The sequence below is a fragment of the Nothoprocta perdicaria genome, unplaced genomic scaffold (assembly GCF_003342845.1).
Source record: "Nothoprocta perdicaria isolate Ctin4 unplaced genomic scaffold, notPer1 scaffold_81, whole genome shotgun sequence".
NCBI classification, from domain to species: domain Eukaryota; kingdom Metazoa; phylum Chordata; class Aves; order Tinamiformes; family Tinamidae; genus Nothoprocta; species Nothoprocta perdicaria.
The window spans coordinates 1,606,590-1,626,970 of NW_020456099.1; the positions used below are offsets into that span (position 1 = coordinate 1,606,590).

At 37.6% G+C, this 20,381-nt stretch overlaps 1 long non-coding RNA gene across 1 annotated transcript in view; it reads left to right on the top strand.

Moving 5' to 3' along the window:
- The first annotated feature begins 234 nt into the window (after window positions 1-234).
- The window catches only part of LOC112958182, a 69,881-nt gene continuing 49,734 nt past the window's right edge, over window positions 235-20,381 (top strand). The window contains exons 1-2 of the long non-coding RNA XR_003251372.1: window positions 235-305; window positions 3,195-3,274. This is a non-coding gene — a long non-coding RNA (uncharacterized LOC112958182). The remainder of the gene's footprint in view (window positions 306-3,194; window positions 3,275-20,381) is intronic.

The following is a 20,381-nucleotide window of genomic DNA, read 5'->3' on the forward strand; positions in this document are numbered from 1 at the left end:
AAATTGAAGTGCAAGTAATAAGGGAGTCYACCTTAGCTAGCTGCTAAAGCAGGTGAAATATGATGAGACTGTTAACGACTGCAGGGCACTTGATTATGCTTTACACCTGTGCTGTGGGTGGCTCTTAAGAGTCAGCTGCTCTGGGGGAAATGCAGTAGTTGCAGGCATCCACTCAGCCAGYTCTGTCCTTAACCTGCTCTGCTTTCCTGAACCTTAATGGCTTAAATGAGGGAGGGAGAATGTTCTGGAAGTGGCTWTTTCTAGCATGTGGGAGAGCATGTTCAGACCTCCTAGTTTATTCCCGGGTAAGTCATGTTCTGTCTGAAAAGCCATCTGTAGATTTGTCCTCTTTTATCTCCCACCAGGGAAAGGGAGGGAGATACTGGAATATGTYAAGCAAAAGCTAGAGCTGGGCAAAATTTAGATTTGTTTATTTATTTATTTTGGAGGGAGTGGTTGTGAGATTTATTTAGTGTGTGTTTCTGGCTGAACTGTGGCTAATTTTTTTTTTTTAAATTTCCCATAAAGTGGGTGTGGGTAAAATATTAATTTTGTAATGAAATATGCAAACTGTTATTACTGTTCCTGTAAGCTGTTGGGTTTCACTAAGCAGTTGGGGCTGCAGGGATCAGTAGCCAGGGGACTGGCCTCTGCTCTTGCAACTTGTGCTTTCCTCCAAAAAATAAGCTGCCTTGGCCCCGTGCTCTTCTCATTGATTTTGGCTCATTTGCAAACATTTCTTAGTTGCACACAAGCAAAACAAAACAAAAATCTAGTAAGTAAAATAAGSTGTATGGAAGAAGGGTCTTCCCATGTCTCTTTCTGAACCCTGTTTTTGGACAGAGCTCTGCTTTAAAGCTGACCTAAGGAGAATAAGCCACTTCAGTGTGTGTGTGTGTGTTTTTGTTTTGTGTTTCCAAGATTATAAATTTGTTCTTTTATTATTGTGAGGCTATTTAAGTTGCTATACCTGACTTTCTTAAGTTAGGTGTTGACCGATTTGAAGGGATAATCAATCCCCTTGGTCCACAATCTCCTATTGACATCTCTTCACTGACATTAAAAGTCATGCTTTTGGGRTTTTTTTGCCCTTTTTTTTTTGTGGACATTTTAAACTTTGAAAATGATAGCATAAACTCTATTCACRTGAGCCACTAGAGGACATAAAATCCTTGTGCTTTTATATATACAGCTAATAATTACGTATTTTTGAAGTATCTGCTCTCTMTGTGCTGCCTTTCTCTTCAGTGCTACTTGAATACCTAGACTTTCAGTCTTGTTTCCACGTAATTCCACTTAATCCACTTGATTATAAGTGTAATATAGATGAAGATGTAAGAATATTTCTTGCTTAAACATCAGGGAAATAATTCTTTGTTACAGGAAAATTTTATATTTTCAGCCTATTTTCTAAGAGATGTCAAGCAGAAATATGATGGTTTGTCCGTACTATAATATCAGCATATTTAGTCTATTTAGTATGAGATCATTGTTTACTGTATTTGTAACAGTGTAGTGTTGCTCAAAACTTAACATAAAGAACTGAACTATAGGGCACCTTGGTAAATACAGAGCTAGAAGAAAAATTGTCAAATGCATAATGGACTTAATGTGTTGTATGATTTTTGGAGGAAGCCCAGTTGCACTTATATCAGAAGACAATCCTTTATGTCATCAGTGTATGGTCAATAGGTGGAAATACATATCCATAATGGATGATGTTTTGGACTGGTCTTTTTACCGAGTTAGCGTAGCAGCAATATTGATACCAGCCTACCTTAGCATAACTCCTCAAGTTATGACTCTTAGCAGATCGTGCAGGACCCTTTAAGAAGGAAGTATGAGACAATGAAAAAAATGTGAGGATGCAAGCTTTTCTTTGCTTTAGAGTGTACCATTACACAACATTTTTTCCATCAACCTCTTGAAATACATATTCCAATACTCTTGTAAAACTGTCATCACATAGATAAAAGCATATATGCTTTTGCATGAAGTTATGCTCTGTTTTTTCTTTCAGCACTGTTTTAAAAATTTTGGAAGTCTTACTGTGCTGTTGTCCACAGATATTTCATTGTTTCAGCAGTTCTTATCTCTTCCTGGAAAACAGTAGGTCAGGTTATCTGTACTTGTATTCAGTAACAAGGCACATGATATGTTGGATGATCTGACTTACTCATGACCTCTCTGTTTGATTCGTTTGGCATTTGTATCTGGGAAAGGAAATATTAAGGCTGTGTTTGAGGCTAATATTATATTGTCACACCAGTCTCCACAGATTTGCTTTAGGTATCTTGTGAAGTTTTTGGTGATACCTAATGCCTTGTCATTGTGGTGAACTAGTATTCAGACTCAAGTTCTTGTGTTCTAAATTCCCTTGTACTTCTTTCATTGCTTGATCTTTCAAAGAGGAGTTGTTCTGAGGTGGGACTGAGATGCACGGACCTGCTTTCTACAAGACCAACTAACTCTTGCAAGGGATTGTATCAATTTCAGATCCCAGTGTCACCATGTCTTGGTTGTTATATTACTACCAAGTGTTTAGGGGTTACGAAGTGCATTTCTTTATTTTAGCTTTTGCATGACAATGGTGGTATTTTTTTTCAAATTTCTGTTCTTTGAGCTGTCACAGCCTTTTTTTAATCCAACATTTTCCACATGCCATTGCTACTATTAAATTGCAGACATTTCAGTCCAAATTTTCCTCTTGGGAGTAGTGTAACAGAGAGGAGAATTTGTTCATTTGTGTTTGAAATGGCACAAACTGTCTGGAAACCATTTGAACCATTCACAGAAAAGTGAAGCCTGGCATCTTTCTGTTGTTGCTGCCAGTAAAAAGGTACGATAGCTGTGCAAGGCACTTAGTCATGGTGATGGGCTACGAAATGAATGTATAGATAGGCAGAATTAATTCCAGGCAAATTTTGGAGGGCACTTAAATAAGTCCATAATTGCTTTGCATTAGTCATTGCCAGAAGGCATGCTAAGGCTGCACTGAAATGCCTTTTTGTCTCTAGCTGAATTTCAAGTGAAAAGACATGCACTATAGAATGGTGGTAAGTGTATTTCTTAAAAAAGATGACTTTTTGGCTCATGATTTGTTGAAGCAGCAGCTTGCATAGAGGAACTGGCATGAATTATGTAAATATAAATGAGTATTTTTTTCTCTTTTTTTTTCCTTATTTTATTTGAAGGATGAATTGATCAGCTCTGTGGAAGACCAAGAAGAGTCAGTGTCCTCCTCCATGGCGAATTCTGGATGGATTCTGCCAAGGTTTGAAAGCGGTAGTTAATCGGGGGCTTTTTAGAAGCTTCTTTGTTCTTCCTTGGAATATGAATTGTTACAGGCTCTAAACTATGGTTTGCAGGCAACCTATCTTCCCACCTGTGCTTCACGTGACAAGTGTTGTGTAAGCTATATTTGTATAACTCTTCCAAACTCTAGAAGATGATATGGAACAATTATACTATCAGATGAAACCTCTTATTTCCATGGTTGGAGGAATTTACATGATGCCAAGCAATGAGCCTCAATGAACAGAATTAGAAAAATGCTTGGGTTGGGATGTTTTCCATAACATAAGTACATTCCTTAAATAGTTGTACCCTCTGCCTTGTTTTAATTTTATTTTTTTTTTTACTGCTTCTAAAGTAGAGGCAGTTTTGCTTTCAACACCTGACACTGCCTTTTATGCAGTGCCTTTCGTCCCAGTAGGGCTGAAAAAGTTAGTTCTTTGTCCAAGAATTCTGCTTATTCCTCATTTCCTTCTTCAAATTTAATTAGGCCCAGAGTGTCTAAGACTTTGAAAAGAAAACAGCGACTTATTTTCAGAAGGCATAGAATACTTGCCCCGTTTCTACCTTGCCCCACATCCAGCTTTCCCTGCCAGACTATCTCAGCTGATGCTGGCTGTCTGGCTGTCACACTCAGTAAAACCATCTGTGACTATGTGTTAGGCCAACATTCAGTCATCTCGAGTTAGCTGGGAGGTAGAGTGCTGCTGCCCTGGTGGCCATTTTGTATAGAGATCCTATATGTGATATGTATGTRTGCCTTAGGTATTATACCCATCTGTGGCTCAGCATTAGAGAATTGGCTTGCAAAGTGATTTTAAGACTTGGTTTTCCAAGCACTCTGCATTGGTGAGGTTAGAAATTCAGTTCTTGCTGGGTTTGATGGAGATGGAAGGAACAGGGCTTTTGCAGTACGCTTGTGCTTCTCTCTRTTTGTGGGCTGGCAAGGGGATCTATCTAGCTCCCGATTCAGGCAAGCTTCTAACACTTTCCCTAATTTAGGCCAAACTGTGCCTTCTAAGGGGTTCACAGAGAGGCAGAAGTTTCACCCATCCTCCCAGGAGTCTTCCTGGGATGGCACAGCCCTGGGAAACTGGTGTGTGTATTGAGGGTGTGAAGTCAGAAGGGCATATATGGTGCCTGTCTTGCTGATTGCCTGCATCTTCATGATTCTTAGGCCATTGATATTCCCTGATGTCCTTGGTAAAGCCTGTATATCAGATTTTTGAGCCTCCATACATTGAAAATGAGACTTGTACAACTGACTCCTGCTTCCCTCTGTGCTGTTATATTTGTATTTCATTCACGTTTATACCATAGGGCAGAGATGAGCAAGACAGATTGTGCTTGGTTAAGCTGGACATCTAGTTCTGCTCTTGGGAGCCTTACTTGACAGCGTTTTTTCTTCATAAAACCTAGCACCCCTTCCTTCACAGGGCTAGCCAACCTTCTCCCTCACATTTTAAGGGCATTTCCTGAGGTCTCACACTTCTTAACGGAAAAAATGTTCATAATATGTTGCAAAGGTAAATAGATATCAGGAATTGTGGTATATGTTTATTTTGCTGGAGGTCTTTTGGGAAGCTTTAGTACAGCCAAAGGATGTTTCCTTAGATTTCATAGCAAAGTATAAGAAAATCTATATTCCCAGCTGTTTGAATTAAAAGGAAGAAGGACAAATACAAAATATTAAGACTGTTTTGTGTTGTTTCAAGAGTGAGAACAGATTGATGCCTGTCTGGAGTATTTCTTCATCAAGGACATATCTTGTGTGACCTGTGACATCTTCTTATATGCATGAGACAGCAACTGAATTTTGGCAAGAGGAGACATTGACACTTTGGAAATTCTCCAAGGTGTTTTTTGCTGTTCATGTAGAAACTGTCAGTCAGATCAAACCTTGGGGTCCATAATTTCTTATAGCATTGAAGCTTATTCATTTTTATTCCATGCCTTTTAGCCTGTACCAAGTAGACCTGAGAGCTGGAATACCCACAGCAAGCTTAAAATGATCTTAGCACCATTTATATTCTTCAGTTGTACTYGCACTAATGTAACTTCCAAAGGGTCGCTCTAAATTAGGAAATAATAAAACAAAATCCATATTTCAAACGATCAAGCTCTGCTCACTTGCTACTTGTCACCATCAAGTAATCCTCTAGTTGTATTTAGCCTTCCAAGAGAAACAGAGCTAACCAGGTGTCATTTTCTAGTGTAAAAAGCAAATCACCTTTTAATAAAGCTTAATGAATGCAAAACTTATACTGACCATTGTTATCAAAGTATTTTTAGTAAGGAACAAACAACATCAAAAAGTTCAATCTTGTTATCTTTAAATATCCTCAAAGATTCCTTCCGAGAAGCCCTGTCTTATAGGGGAGCTACCGAAGCCAAAATACTGTTATGTATGCATATATAACATCCCATCAGACTGGAGTAAGGAGACAGGGTGTGCACATGTAACAGGCATATGTGGTGAAAAAACGCTTACACAGCTCATTGGGCTTGCRTAGTAATGAAACGTGATCATAAATGTGACAAGTTTTTACAGAACAAGACTTTGTTGTTGCTGTTATTAAGGCCAAAAGCATGAAACCATGGGAGGCCTGGATGTAGATCAAGCCCAGCTAACAGGACTTTTCAGTCGTGCTGGTGTTCACTGAAGTGTTGTTTAAAGTTCCTTGGCCTCCACTAACAAAATGATTTTTTGTGCAGCTCCAGCTTGGTCCTTCTGGGCTGTGTCCAGATACCCCTGTATTCCATTTGTAATTTGCACCAATTGAAGGAGCTCACCTACAAAGGAAAAGCCGAAAGAAAGTGAAGGCAGCCATTTTTTTTCAGTTGTCATAGATACAGAAAAAGCAAACCTTTCTTTTCCTTTTCTTGAGTTTATTTTTCTTGAGGCATGCAGTCAGGTATCAAGTGTTGTGTGTGTGTGTACATGCAAATTTGGAATTGAACGTTTAAAAATCATAAAAATAAGCATTAAAAGTATATTCTAAGTGTTGCYTCTGTATAATGAAGATATTCCAAAGCGCTCCAGTAGAGAACAGTTCTAGAACTGCCTTCTAGAATCAGAAACCTTTTGATAAATCATGTTTACTAGTCGCTAGTCTTGCTAGTGACTTTTGCTACCAGCAGAAAGATTTTAAATACCCACTGACTGAACCTCTTAGGTACTATAGAGTGACATATGCATCAGGTTTGGGTTACAAAACTACTGATGTTCTTATTTAACCCAAACAGGCTTAATCCAATCTTGAAAAATTAATAAGTGCAAGRATTTTTCTTGTGAGGTAATGTCTTTTCAGAGGTTATATTTTACATACATATCATCAAATACTAGTACTCATGCATGCTGCCACAGCAGCAGAATGAATCTGTACTATAGAACAACACAGAAATATGGGGAGTGCCAGGTGCACTATGGTGTCTGTCTTCTATACTTCCCCTCCGACCCCCTCCAAGTTTTTCCTTCCCCTGTATAGAAGTGGGATATGAGTGACCAGAAAAGAAGAGTTGGTGCTTAGTAAGCAGAATAGAGCCTACTCTGTGGTGCCTGCAGCCAAAATAAATAAATGAGAATAATTGCCACCACAAGCATTTTATAGTAGACTTGCGTTTTTATTAATGTTGTTATTAAACCGYAATAAATGTTGTAGACTGCTGTTGGGACCAAGCGCCCTCCCAACACCCTTAACATTTGAGTTGCTGTCTGTCACTCAAGACTATTAAGTTTATCATGGAGCAGAATCAGTGCAGGAAGCAGTCTGAATGTTAATGTTAACCTGTAATAGGATTTAAATAGCTGTAAAGAAAAATTAGACTGTGGTGGGACAGAAGAGCTAATTTACCTTAACATAAAATAAAAGAGGATATATTGACCTGCCTTACTTAAATGTGGCTATTATGTGCTCAGGGAGGAAGCTGATGTACCGAAGCAGGAAAAACACAGGCAGGAAAAATGGCCTTTTCCTCACTTTGTACAAGTGACAAACAGCTTCTTGCTTTAATTAAAAAGCAAATCTGTAGGCGCTGCATGCATTATAATAATGCAGATGTCCTGCTGACTACCTCTTAAATGAATTCCTTCTGGAATAACAATAATAATAAAAAAAAAAAAACTTGCTGAGATATGCTACTTCTTCATTGATTTTGAGTTACTTTTTGGTTTTTGTCAGTTTGTTTTTAAACAAATCCAATGTGATTTCTGTTTGCTATAGAAGCCTGAGGGTGTGAACACAAATCGCTTCTCATTTGYAATTCTCCATGTTTAGGCTGGCCTAAAGCTTTTATGAAATTGTGTGGAAAAAACATGCACGACTGGAATTCACATTGCCCCCTCCATGTATGCTTCCAGTCTCCTCTGAGCCCCCTAGGTGGATCACTTGACGTTGTGCATTAACAGTGTTCTGCCACGAGGTCCTRCGCGAACAATGTGTGGGCTGTTAGCAGAATGTGCAAGGAAGTCAAGGGGTTGAAAGGATGTGTTGAAAGCCAAGTGCTGGGGGAGAAATAGTTTAATTTTCTGTAGTTACTCGGAAAAAAAAAAGGTCTTGGGAAGTGATGTTGGTTAAAGCATAACTACCCCCAACAAAATGCTGTAGGGCTGCAGGGCTCTGCTTGTGGTCTGTAAACATGAGTGTGCTTGAGGCTGCTTCCAGGCCTCTGCTCTGGCCTTGGGCTGTTTGTTTGGGGATCGCTCCTCTCCTGTGTGGCCGGGTGTCCCTATGCTAACTGGAGTGGCCTGTGTGGATGAAGCGAGGATAGAGGTGCTGGCCTGGAGCACGTGTTGTGCTCTCCCCAGGCAGCCTCCTAGCCTCCCTTCTGGGAGGCTGGGAGTGGTAGCCTAAAGAAATACCTACCTTGCTCATGACTGTTGGGAAATTTTATTGCTAGAAACTAGAAACTATACAGGCCACCAAAAAAAAAAAAAAAAGAAATCAAAATGTATTGGGTGATTTTTACTTTCTTTCCTATCTAACCAAAATAGTATTTAAATTTGTGATCTGGAGATGAAGAGCTTTGTTGTATGTGTTTGGTCATCAAATCTGTTCAAGGAAGACTTATTCAATTAGCTTTCATAGTTAAAGATTTATTTAAACTTCCTGTTCTTCATATCTATTTTACCTGTGAGCTTTAAGACTATTTTTTAAGACAAAATTTCACTTGCTTTTTCTGTACACGATCAAACCCAAAATTGACTCACATCTAACATAGACATGTATTGGCTCCTTGAAGGATTGTTCTAATACATTTTATGAAAATCATTAAGCAGATAAGTAAATGAGTATCACTTTTAGCCAATCCCATGAATTGAATTAGCAAGTTAAGAATTGTAACATCAGATCTGTTATTCTCATCTGTCTTACTAATGAAGACCAAATTATTACCARTAGTTCTCAAAACAGCTTCTGAAACAACATTAAATAATTTTTCAGGACCTTGGAAAGAAAATAGCTTTCATTTCCTAATTAACTAATGAGGTTTTTTATTTTGCTTATAATACCAGGCATTATTCCCAACAATATAGCTTTTCTATTATTAGTCATAAGATACTAATTTCAACATTTATGTATCTGGATGAAATTCAAGATTAGTGATTCTGTGCTTAGATCAGATAATTTGATTGTCTCTGTTGGTCCCTGGCATACGTGTGTATTGCACTAAGTTGTGTGTTTGGTCTCCCTTATTAGCCAGGACAGGGGTAGGGGAGCAGTTCATCGTAAGGTCTGAATCGTCCAACTTCTAAGGGACGTTTCTCTTGAGAGATCACACATTCAGACTTCAATGTAGACTAGTAACTTCAAAGTTAATCCGAAATCAGTGCTTTACACTAACATGGTGATTTCTGATTTTGTATGACTTTTGACTGTAGAAGTCATGTTCCATAAAAGCTTTATGAGATAATATTTAGGGCTATTGAGACCTCTTCAGTGGAATTTCTAGGGCTTTTCATCTTGTGGTTTATGTTTGTGTACACGCACATGGAGACATGCAGACAAAAAGCTGCTCTTGGAGCTTATACCAAGAAAGACTTGTAGCTAGAGATGCATTAACATGTAGAACAGTTGTTTCATCTCYGGTCTGTAGACAAATAGTGAGGCTAAACTTGAAGACACATTAGTTCAGAAAATTGAATGATTTCTTTTTTGAATGAATTTTGTGATGGAGCTCTAAGGGTAGCAATGTCATAGCCTCTCTGAGCAACATCTTCCAGTGTTTGACCGCTGTCAGCCTGAGAGTTTTTCCTAATGCTTAATTAGCATTTCTCTTGTTGCAGCTTGTGTCAATTGCCCCTTGCCCTGTGCACCACTGAGAAGTCTGCCCCTGCTTTCTAGTACATGGTGTGCTCCTCTGGCTGTCACAGCATCRCTGTTATTGTGTTCCTGTCTGCCTGCCTGCATTGAAAGGATACTGAAGTTCTACTAATTTTATGTCTACACAATGTTTCAGACATTTGCATTACTTCATAAATACATGTTATTTAGTTGCTATGTAGGTCATCTTGCTGTGGCAATTTAATATTACTCTTGAAACTGCGATTTTTTTAGAAATAGCTTTCTAGACTAACTTGAGGTATAAGGAATATAACATGCCTTCCTGTGTAAAGTGGAAAGCACACGTGAATCACATCAACATCAAATTGTTCCACTGCCACAATTGTGTCTATCTTGACTGTGTAAATGTTGTTTTAGAGTTTCATCTCAAATCTGTGGTACCTCTAGAGCAATTGCTGGATCCTTTCCAATAATCCAGAACCATGTGAGTTAATATGCCCAAGTAGTTAAGAAAAAGGAAGGCTGTAAAAYGCAGGTTTAATAAAGAATTACATAAATAAGTAGTAGTGAAAGGTGCCTGAAACCTGATACTCTGGCTAGACACTAGAAAAGATCCTGGAATTCAGTTTGGTAATGAGTTTGTAGACTGAGATTAGCAAAGCCATTTCCCAGACACTCTAAGAAAGAAAACTCATTTAGACATTAGGAGTGTTATGGCTGCTGAAGTAAAAACATGGATGTCAGGGACTGGAAAAACAACTTTTCATGACTAATGATCTGAGCGTTAGAGCTATTTAACCTGCAAAATATAGAGGAAATGGTGGAATATTACTTTGCCTCACGTTCTGAATACATTTGTTAAACTATTAATTAAAGTGTGACGTGCTGCTCCTCCAGTATTGCCAGGTACACATAAGAGCAGTGAAAGCCTTCTGCCAGACCATAAAACTGAAGCCAAAAGTTACATTTAGTGTGTAAGGCTTCTTCCTCTGTGTTTTACGGTGTCATAGATCCATTTTGTGCATATTACAAAGTTAGTATTGAATTCAATCTCTTTCCAGGCTGTTTGGGTATAAACAACAATAAATCATCTTCCATGTCAATTTAGTATGGAAGGAACTGAGATTTGCCTGGAAGCCCTGTTCTTGCTTATCGTTAGAGGATATTGAAAAATCAGAATTTTTAGTTCATGAGTAACTCTTATGTTTCAGCTTTGATTTTCTTCCARAACTGGGAAGAAGAGCAAAAGAAAGTTCTGATCTAGCACCATCCTCAAATAAAATGGTAGATTTTGTTTTGGACTAAACTTACAGACTGCCTAACACTTGCAAGAGCGATGTTTTGGGTAAATGTTGTTATTCTGTAAGGTGGAATTTCCAGTCTTTGAGAAATGAAGGAGAAAAAAATCATGCAAAGGAAAGTCTGAAACTATAGTTTAAAATATAATAATTAAAAAAAAAAAAAAAGGAAAAAAAAATCCAGGCTTCAAAGACGAAACTCCAATATTCCCATCTTTGTCAGCTCAGAATCTGGAAGCACTGACCTTCTCCAGGGCGTTATTGCTTCTGCCTTTGAACTTGACAGAATGTGGCAGAGTGACTGGAAGTATTTGTCACCCCAGTGTGAGTGATGATGCCTGTGTGATTGCTTTATGGCCTGGYGTCACTGACATCAGGGCAGTCTGTCAGGCTACCATAGGCAGAGGATCTGATGARTCTTGGGCTGTCTGATTCCAGGCTAATCTGGTGGTGAGGCTGGTCTAGAGCTGGCAATTGGGAGGGGGGAAAAAAAAAAAAAAAAAAAGCTGGGGATTTTTATTAATTTACCTAGAAAACTCATAGGAAACAAGGCAAGTTGCTGATGTTTCCTACACACACACACACACCCCATTTTGAGAAGGGAGGGAGATTTGCTCATTTGAAATATTCTTTTTCACTTGGAATTCCTTTCACCAGGAAGCTGCTTCACCTCTTGTTTGGGCTCTTCCATGTGGGTTTGTCACCAAAAGTGAAAATATTTTGATTCTATCCTTCTTTTTACTATTTTTTCCAAGTAAAATCTGTTTTTTTCGTTGATAGTTTAGACAGAATAACAATCTATCCATCTATCTGTAGGTAAGTCTAGGTAGAACATTTTCAGATAGGATTTTCTGCTAGTGGGCAGGAAAGGCTGAGGTAATCCATAAGGTGCACTCAAAACAGAAATGTTCCAAAGCCCTTTTTGGCAGCACAGTGCATCAGACCTGTATGTGTCTTTCATGTCAGCATGAAAGGAAGGATGTTGGTCRTGACTGCTCTGTTAATTTGCAGTTAGGAGACTCTGGTTTCTGTATTAGCAGTTGCACTATGATCTGGCAATCCCTAGAATGCTAGGTGTATTGTGACTCATCTCTTACAATTCATCCCCATCTCCTGTTTGTAGGAGTTCTKTGATACATGATACTGTATATTCTTTTTTTTGTACCTTTCTGTATTAGCTTTTTGTTGAACTCTGATTTGTGATTTGGAGCAATCAAAGTGCCCATTCCCTAATGTTTCACAACTACGAACTGTGCAACACAGAATGTTTAAGAGTGTATTTGTGATAGTGATACATTTGCATCTTCATTTTTTGTCTTAGGGAGTTAACTCTAAAATTAATCCCTGGATTTGAAAAATATGTGATTCTCAGGGAAAAAAAATCTGGATAAAATAATCCAAACCTGAGTGTATTTGCCTCTCTGTGCTGTCTGGAGAATCAAATCCTGGCTTTAATCAAAATTAAAATGAATTTGTTCTGATCACAGATTGTCACATAATTTGATATGATTTTTAGTTCTGGTCAAAGAAAGTCTTGCAGCGGGAAGGTTTACCGTGGGGRCTGAGGTCAGGGCAGACTGCTATCTATGGGGAGGCTTGTAGCGTATGCTAGCCTCAACCCCCTGTCATTATTTCTGGCTCCAGAACTGTTAGATTTTTGCTGTCATAAATCAGTCCTCCAGGGAGAGGGATTAAAAAGAAGAGAGTTAAAAAAAAAAAAAAAAAAAAAAAAAAAAAAAAAAAAAAGGTTGAATATGGTGTTGATGTTGATGGATCTGTGCCAGCTTAACAGCAGCTGAAGATTTGGCATAGATCTTAGAAATGCAAGAGGCATACATGAAGAAAGGATTCATTTTGCTAAATATAAGCTGCCCTGAGAGTTACAGGTTTACAATAACTGTTATTTAGGCTTGGTAGCAAAAATAACATAACTGATCCTGCAAGATTGTTTTTCACCAAAAGTATCCAGTGCAATCAATAAACATTTACAATGTATAAAAAACACAGAACCAAAGACCTTTTATTTTCAGATGTTAAGAAAATTTTTTTGGAAGAAGACTTCATGTAGGCAGTAATATCTATCTGTAGATATGTTTTTATATATACTTTRTACACTTACATACCCATACAAAAAGATGCAAGTCTTTTTGAGAYATTCCTAGAGATATTTGCACATGTACGAAGCATTTGGAGATTATGTTACATCTGTATGAGTTCTGAATGCTGAGGTTTAGAGCTGAAATAACAGCATTTTCATTATGGACAGTTTTATCATGTCTCTTTGCATAAAAATCTCAGAAACAAGTGCTAATGTTGAAACTGGCTATTAACCAAAATGTTTGCTGTCAAATTAAGTGTTCCCATCTGAGATGATAAGTGGAGGCTACATAGCTATAAACTGTGGCTTATGAAAAATAATTCCTTGACATCTGGCTGTAACATCTGGCAGTATAATTGATGCTCCAAAGCAAATGSAATATATACTTCAGGGTTTTGTTGGTTTTAATTAGTGTTCAGAGGCATGTATTTTCTCTGTCACGTAGCTATCATACAGTTACAGAAAGGTAAAAGAACAGATTTCATTTCACAATGATCGCTGTAAGTATAAAACAATATAAATACAACTGCTTTAYGCTTTTACCCTAGAAAGCAACGAATGAGTTCCAGGCAGAAGCAGGAGGGAGTGATTTTTAGCACCTGTTTAATGCCTACCATAACAACACTAATGGAATATTCTTTCTGTACTCAGGGCACTGAGTCTTCCTTATTCCAGAGCACCGAGAAGCTCTTCCTTATTTCTACTGCCTTTCTGCTGCCTGTGTCTTTAAAACTGTTCCAACTTTGAGATCTTTTTAAGATTCAGAATGGACTTGTATTCTGCCAACACTTGCACACAAGACTGCTTTCTGGAGTAGTTTTATTGACTAATCACTAGCTTTCCTTCATGACATTTTCAGAACAGGCTCTGCAATCCATATGCAAGCTCCTAGTATTTTTTGCTAAGTTATTTATATCACCACCATATAGGTGGAGAGTTCTTGTGATCTGTTTAAAATTAACGCTATTATTAGTAATGTTGTGCTGATTCTGAGTTATGGTAGCACTGCAAGACCAGCTAATTAATATGCCCAAATGGTGCTAAGTACATAGCAGGACATCCACTGCCTTGAAGAGTTTGTGGGAAAGCAGTAAAAGAAAAAAATAGAAATACAGGAACTAAGCCTAAGTAGACAATGTTCATAATAGGCATTTGCCAAAGCCTTTTATAGTTGCATCTCTATAGGATCAGTGAAGAGCCTATGTTTATTATCAATGTTTGCATACTTTGAGTAATCATGTTCTTTAACTAGATAGCACTTTCCCAAGTTTTTACTTGGCTAGCACTTGGTTTCTGATAGGAATTTTGGTAACTTAGGTATGTTAACTGGAAGGAGGGAAGGCCCTATCTTTTCTCTGTAGGACAGTGCTGCCAGCAAAATGCCTTGGGTAGCTACARCTAGGGAATCAAATAAGTTCTCTGTTTATATCTCTGTGATGGGTGTAGTTGTTCCAGAGTGATATCCCTCTGAGAGAGTTTCACAATATAGATTTGTTAGCCTGCTTGTCCTGTAATACAGCTTGGCTTTAACCCATTCTGTTATATATCTATATCTATAATATACATATAATGGCTTTGACTCATTCTTTTTGAGCAACAAAAAAGACTCTATTTTGAGAGTGTCAATACTGTTTTGAGTATTCCCACTGAATTATAGATGATTAATTATATCATGAATTATAGATTAGAAAGCTTCTGTCTGAAGAATGCAAATTCCTCATTTTTGCATATTTATTTGATCATATATAGAAAGAGTTATATTTTTCTTTAATCAACTGGAGTCTATCAGTATTGAGAATTACCTCATAAAAGTCCACATGCTGTTAGTCAAGATCTGCAAGTCAACGAAAATAAAATATATTCACTTAAGGATCCTCTTTTCAGTCAAGCTAGTCACTATCTTCTGATGGGTCATTCCTATGCTTTGCAAAAGAAACCACCAAATTAGACAAACTCTCAGGATTTCCACTCGTGCTTCATTTTAAGAATGATTTATATCCTTCTAGTTTTCCAGTGATTATGCTCTTCTCTTATTGACTTTTATATTTTTGGCTTCTCCAGTGCACCTAAAAGCAGGACTGGAAAAGAAAGAAGAGGGACGGTTTCATAGGGTTTAACAAGGAAAGTGCTCTGTTGTGCTGCCAGCAGCTCTGAATAGCAGATATTCTGTTTCCCAGCTGTATGAAATATATACATTTTGTTTTACAGTACACAAGTAGAAATTTTTCATAGCTTTGGCAGACAGACCAATTAAAGTGCAGTTCAGACTTACTGGGTCAAGGAGAGAGGTTACGTGTTACTGTCAAAGTGTTACTTGGATTGACAAAGGCACTTCCTCAGGTTTTCTTTCTACTGAGAAATGAAAACTCTCCCCTGTACCAACTGCTTTTCTTCAGTTATCAGTGTGGCAACTTAGGATGATTTTTTAAACATCAYGTGAAACACAGAAGCTGGCATTCTGGATCAGGCTGGTCTGGCACCTTGTCTCTAGTCGGTAAAACCTGTCTTTTACAGATTTTATAATCTGTAAGATCAGCATTTCAGAATGTTGCTATTTAAAATGATTTTGCTCCTTTAGATAGATAATAAGTCCTTCTGGGTGGCTGCATTTTTTCCGATAATTTTGTCAGGAGATCTCTGAGAACAATCAGTGTACCAAGCACTGACAATACAGCTTCTCTTTAATGAGATGTTGTTATCTCTGAATGCAAGAATACAGTATAATGATGACTGAGTGATTATCTTCACTGCTGTCCATTTTAAGAGAATACATTCTAAAGAAAAAGTCTGTTTTGATGTGTTTAGAAATTTCATGCTTGCACAATGTGAAATCCTAACTTAAGTGCAGTGCTGATGCTCTTAAATAAGACAGATGATGTAGGAAGAATTCTATTCCAAATGYATGTTAGGTACTTCCTAATCTCCATCCTCTCATCTGCAATTTGGTTCATACTTTACATTGCCTGGTTTACTTAAAATCCCTTTACACGGTCTGTCCTTTAATCCAAAGTACGACAGGCTATAAATTTTGAGGAATATCTTTTGCTTATTGCTCATCCAATATAAGGCCAATACAAAAGGAAATATAAATTATTTTAGTAATAATTGAGCCTTCCTCCCTCCCCATTTAATCCAGTAGACCATATGTGTAGTTCTCTTTTAAGTCAATCCAAGAATATTTTAGAGAAAGGGAAAAGGAGGTCATAAAATATCATAAGACCTTGACTTCAAAATTACTTTCAAATAACACTAGGTCTGAACTTAACGATAGCTGTGRTAAGTTTCATCTGTCTACAGGGGAAAGGAATGGAATTCTGAATTTTTGGGGAGTATATCTTTGAACCAATAAGTGTTCCCTTAGCTTATATGCACAGTTGAATAGATTTAAATAACTATTATTTAAGCTTTCAAATTAGTGAAGTTTTAGGATGGCAGTTGCCATGTATTATTTATTGCTGTCATTAAATATTGAAGGTTTGTTTTAGTATTAAAGCGAATCATTTGCTTAACTTTCARTCTTACCTCCAGTTAGGGTAATATGTGGGAAAACCCACTGCAGTTCTCTGTAGTCAGGCAGTGATCACAGTGCAAATTTGCACTTCAAATGCAAAACCATCCTACCTAATGTAGGACTCCATTCTTTTTTCTCTTAAGTTATTCAGATGACCACCTTGGGTAGATATTTCCTAAGCATGAGCGGAAGGAATAAACTATTTCTGCTATGCAATTAAACTCAATGTGTATGTGACATTATATGTCAAATACATTGTTCTGACAATCATGTAGAAAATATTGTTATCTATTAGAATTGAGTGATAAAGGAAAGATTTAAGAAGAACCATCAGAAAAGCAAGTAACATAACRAATAATTACACAAGGGGAGAAGAATTATGTTTAGTGACTAAGTTATGTGATCTGAACCGCTAAAACCTGAATATGCTGATTAAGTGACAATAACTTTTCTACAAAAAGAATTTTCTGCCTCACTTCTCTAAGGTTCAGCTATTATGTAAGATGTACATCAGTTTATTGGCTCCTGAGGTAACTAAAATTTTCATGCTTTTCATTTTGATTTAAGCAAAAGAATATTATTTTATACTGTGYGAGAATTGCACAGAACACCTAGTTCAACCCTCAAAGAGGAGTGTTGGGCTTAGAGTTTATTTTTCATCAAACTGTAATATTTTTACAGTTGGGAACAGATTTTGGTGTGAATTTGTAGAACTCTTAGTACTGAATTAGTCTGAATCTAATTGAGAATGTTAGGCATTACAACAAGAATAAATAATAGAACCTAATAGCATTTTTACCACTAAGCTTAATATACATACTCCATTTGTCTATTTTATTTTTTATATCCTGTTGAAGCCCTGCAACTGTTTTTCTTCCTGTCACTCAGAGGGAGCAGTTCAAAGGCTTTTAGAAAAATCTCTATTGTTTCCTTCAAGACTGATAAAGCCCCAAGAACAAAAGTTATTGCAGTTCAGTGGGTGCTCCACTTTAACACAGTTGACTCTGTGCATGTAAGGCTTTGTCTGTATTGCTCCTGAAGAACTCTCTCTGGCTTCAAACTTTGATTATTGCCCTTCAGACTTTCTTCCTGAAGCTTTCCTGATTGTGTCTGAGAACAGTAGTTCTCTGAACGTCTCCATCACTTCATGCTTGGGAGACTTCCAATGAGAGTAGTGGAAACCGTGGTTAGGCTTTTTGTTAGGAAAGCTGGAATGCCCACTTTTGTGGTGACTGATGTGAGTTGCCTGTGCTGCCAAGGTAAGTGTGACACAAACTGGGAATTAGAGCATCTCCCCATTCRTGCTTCCATCCCTGGGCTTTGAGCAGGAGCTGGCAAGGGTATAGGCTCTAGAGCTGCTCGGAAGACTTGCAAAGGAGAGCTTGTATTTCTCACTGGGAAATGCAGTTCTCTGAAATCTGAACTGTTGACAAAGAAAGGACAGTTTCAAACAGGACTGAACAAAACATTTAATGTAGATTTGTATCTCTGAGTGAAAAAAGTCTCCATTTCAGAAGACTAAAATGAAATTTTACTTTGGAAATACAAACTACTGTAAAGCACAGCAGAGATACCAGTTCAAAGGACAAGTAGCAATTTTCAACCCAAGCCCCTGTAACATTTGACCTAAACCAAGAGTCCATTTTTGGTGGTGTATTTTTTCATTTATTGTCCCTTCCCAGATTTTGACTTTTCAGAATGGCAAAGGAGGAAGTCTTGAATCCCCATGCTCAAGAGGGAAAGAGCCTCCTGTCTTGCTCTTGCTGGACTCTCTCCTGTTGTGGCCACAAAAGCCATGTCCCCATCCTCCCTTCTCTTGTATGGAAAGCGCGAGGGGATTCCAGTGGGGAATTCCATATCTCGCCACATCTCTGGTGACTTAAAATCCCTCYTGCTTGGTCAGGCTTCCTTCCCATCTGTCACCCAGCTGCAGCTGCTTCACCTGATGGCWGTGCACTTTTGCCTCCAACAGTTGAAATTTATTTTTATTTATAACTCTCTCTGGACTGTATAGTAATGTCCGTCGGAAACTCRGCTCAAGCTCCTCTGTAAGATCCCTTGAAGCATTTTCCTTTTGGAATCAGTTGGAAACTTGTAGTTTTCCACTAAAAATGCTCTGTGGGGAACAATTCTACATCTGCAAGGGTAGACTGTATGACTCAATGCAGTTTTTTCTTGCGTTCTCATTTGATTTTTGTTGAGGTGTTTAGTCTTAACTTTCTTCCAAATAAAGAACAAGTAATCATGAAAATGAGATTTCACCCTTAGAAGAGTCAGAATGTTTTAAATGTTGAACAGTTTTTGTCTTCTTTTGACCTCTACATTTGATACAATGAATTACTTTATATTTTACTCTTGTTACTTTATTTTCTCAATATGACTACTACTTATTCATAGAAGATTGACCTAGGATTGGGATCTATTTTAGGAAACACGATTAAAGAATTTGTTTAGGACATGGCCTGCCTTGATGTGGGAATAAAAAAAAGAAGGAATTGAGAGGGGAAGCATRTATATAGAAAAGAAGAATTTAATCTGGAACAAAGGCTCAAATCCTTATTTTTCATTTTCATACTAGCTTGTTGATAAAAGTGGTAGCTAAAAGTTTCTATGAAGAATAATAAAAGAACAAGACCTGAGTACACTGCAAAGGAATATTGAATAGGTACTGTTGAGTGAACAGAATCTGTGGAACATGGAAATGGATGTGGAAGAGCGGGCATAGCCTTACATTATCCAAAAGGGCAGCCTATTAGGGGGAGAGAGATGGCCATGAGACGCTGTCTTTGGCTAAGAGTGTGCTGAGCTCTCATGCTGCCGGGCGCCATGACTGCGCTGATTCCTGGGGGTGAAGCTGCAGCGGTGCCGCGCTTCCGTAACGCTGAGTTAGGAAACAGAACCAGCCTTGTTGTAACCCTGAAACAGTAGTTCAAGTACAATAAAAGCACTTTTTTTACTCAAAAATACCRTAGTAGTTGGAACAAAACATGACTTAGTTGATGTCTTAATATTTTCCCTTCTTTTACTTATTAATTTTTGTCTTGAAACACAATGAAGATGCAAGTAAAGGAGKTTTTTTAAGCTAAAAGATAAGATAACTTAATATTTTTTTCTTCTGTAATATTTGTGTAATAAATTAACAAGGCGACATTTGAGAATGCGTAGATAACGTGATGATTCAATTTGAATAGTATAATACTTTTTGCTGTTTWCTTTCAGAAAATCAGTATACTGATTTCTAGAAAGATGATTGGCTATACTAAATTTGAACAAAATAATGGAAGAAGGACACTTATTGTCACATGATAACTATAAGCTTTTAAAAATAACTACCATGCTTCAGTTGTTAAAGGAAAGTAAATGAGACTTAAGGAAAAGGCAATGTTCTTCTTCCTTACAAGAAGACATCACTGAGACATGTTGAGAGGGAAGAAGTGATTAAGAACAACATAATGTGGGTCAGCAATCTGTTAACCAGAACCAGGGAATGGAAAGGAAGGAAGARGACAGAATGGATGTTAATGTGGAACTGAGCACAGCAGTCTTTGTCTTGAAAAAATGTCTGACTTTACAGAAAATTTGCCTGTTCTATGTTAGGATGACCCCAAGAGAGAAATTTTGTGTAATCACATTTAATTAAAACCAACAAAAAACTTAATAGAATGCAAGCTCCAAATTTCTACAGACCTAGAATTAAAAAAAAAAAAAAAAAGTTTTCTTTTTTGTTCTGGAGTTGTCCCACTATGGGCAGAGTATAAACAGAAGAACTTGCTCATAGGATGTTTGATGCTGTAGCTGTTTGAATCCAAGTGATGGCATTAGAAATATGCAACTATGCTCCCAAAYACATCTGGAAATGGAGGATCTCAGTTAGTCTTCATGCTTCATAATCTCTTTTC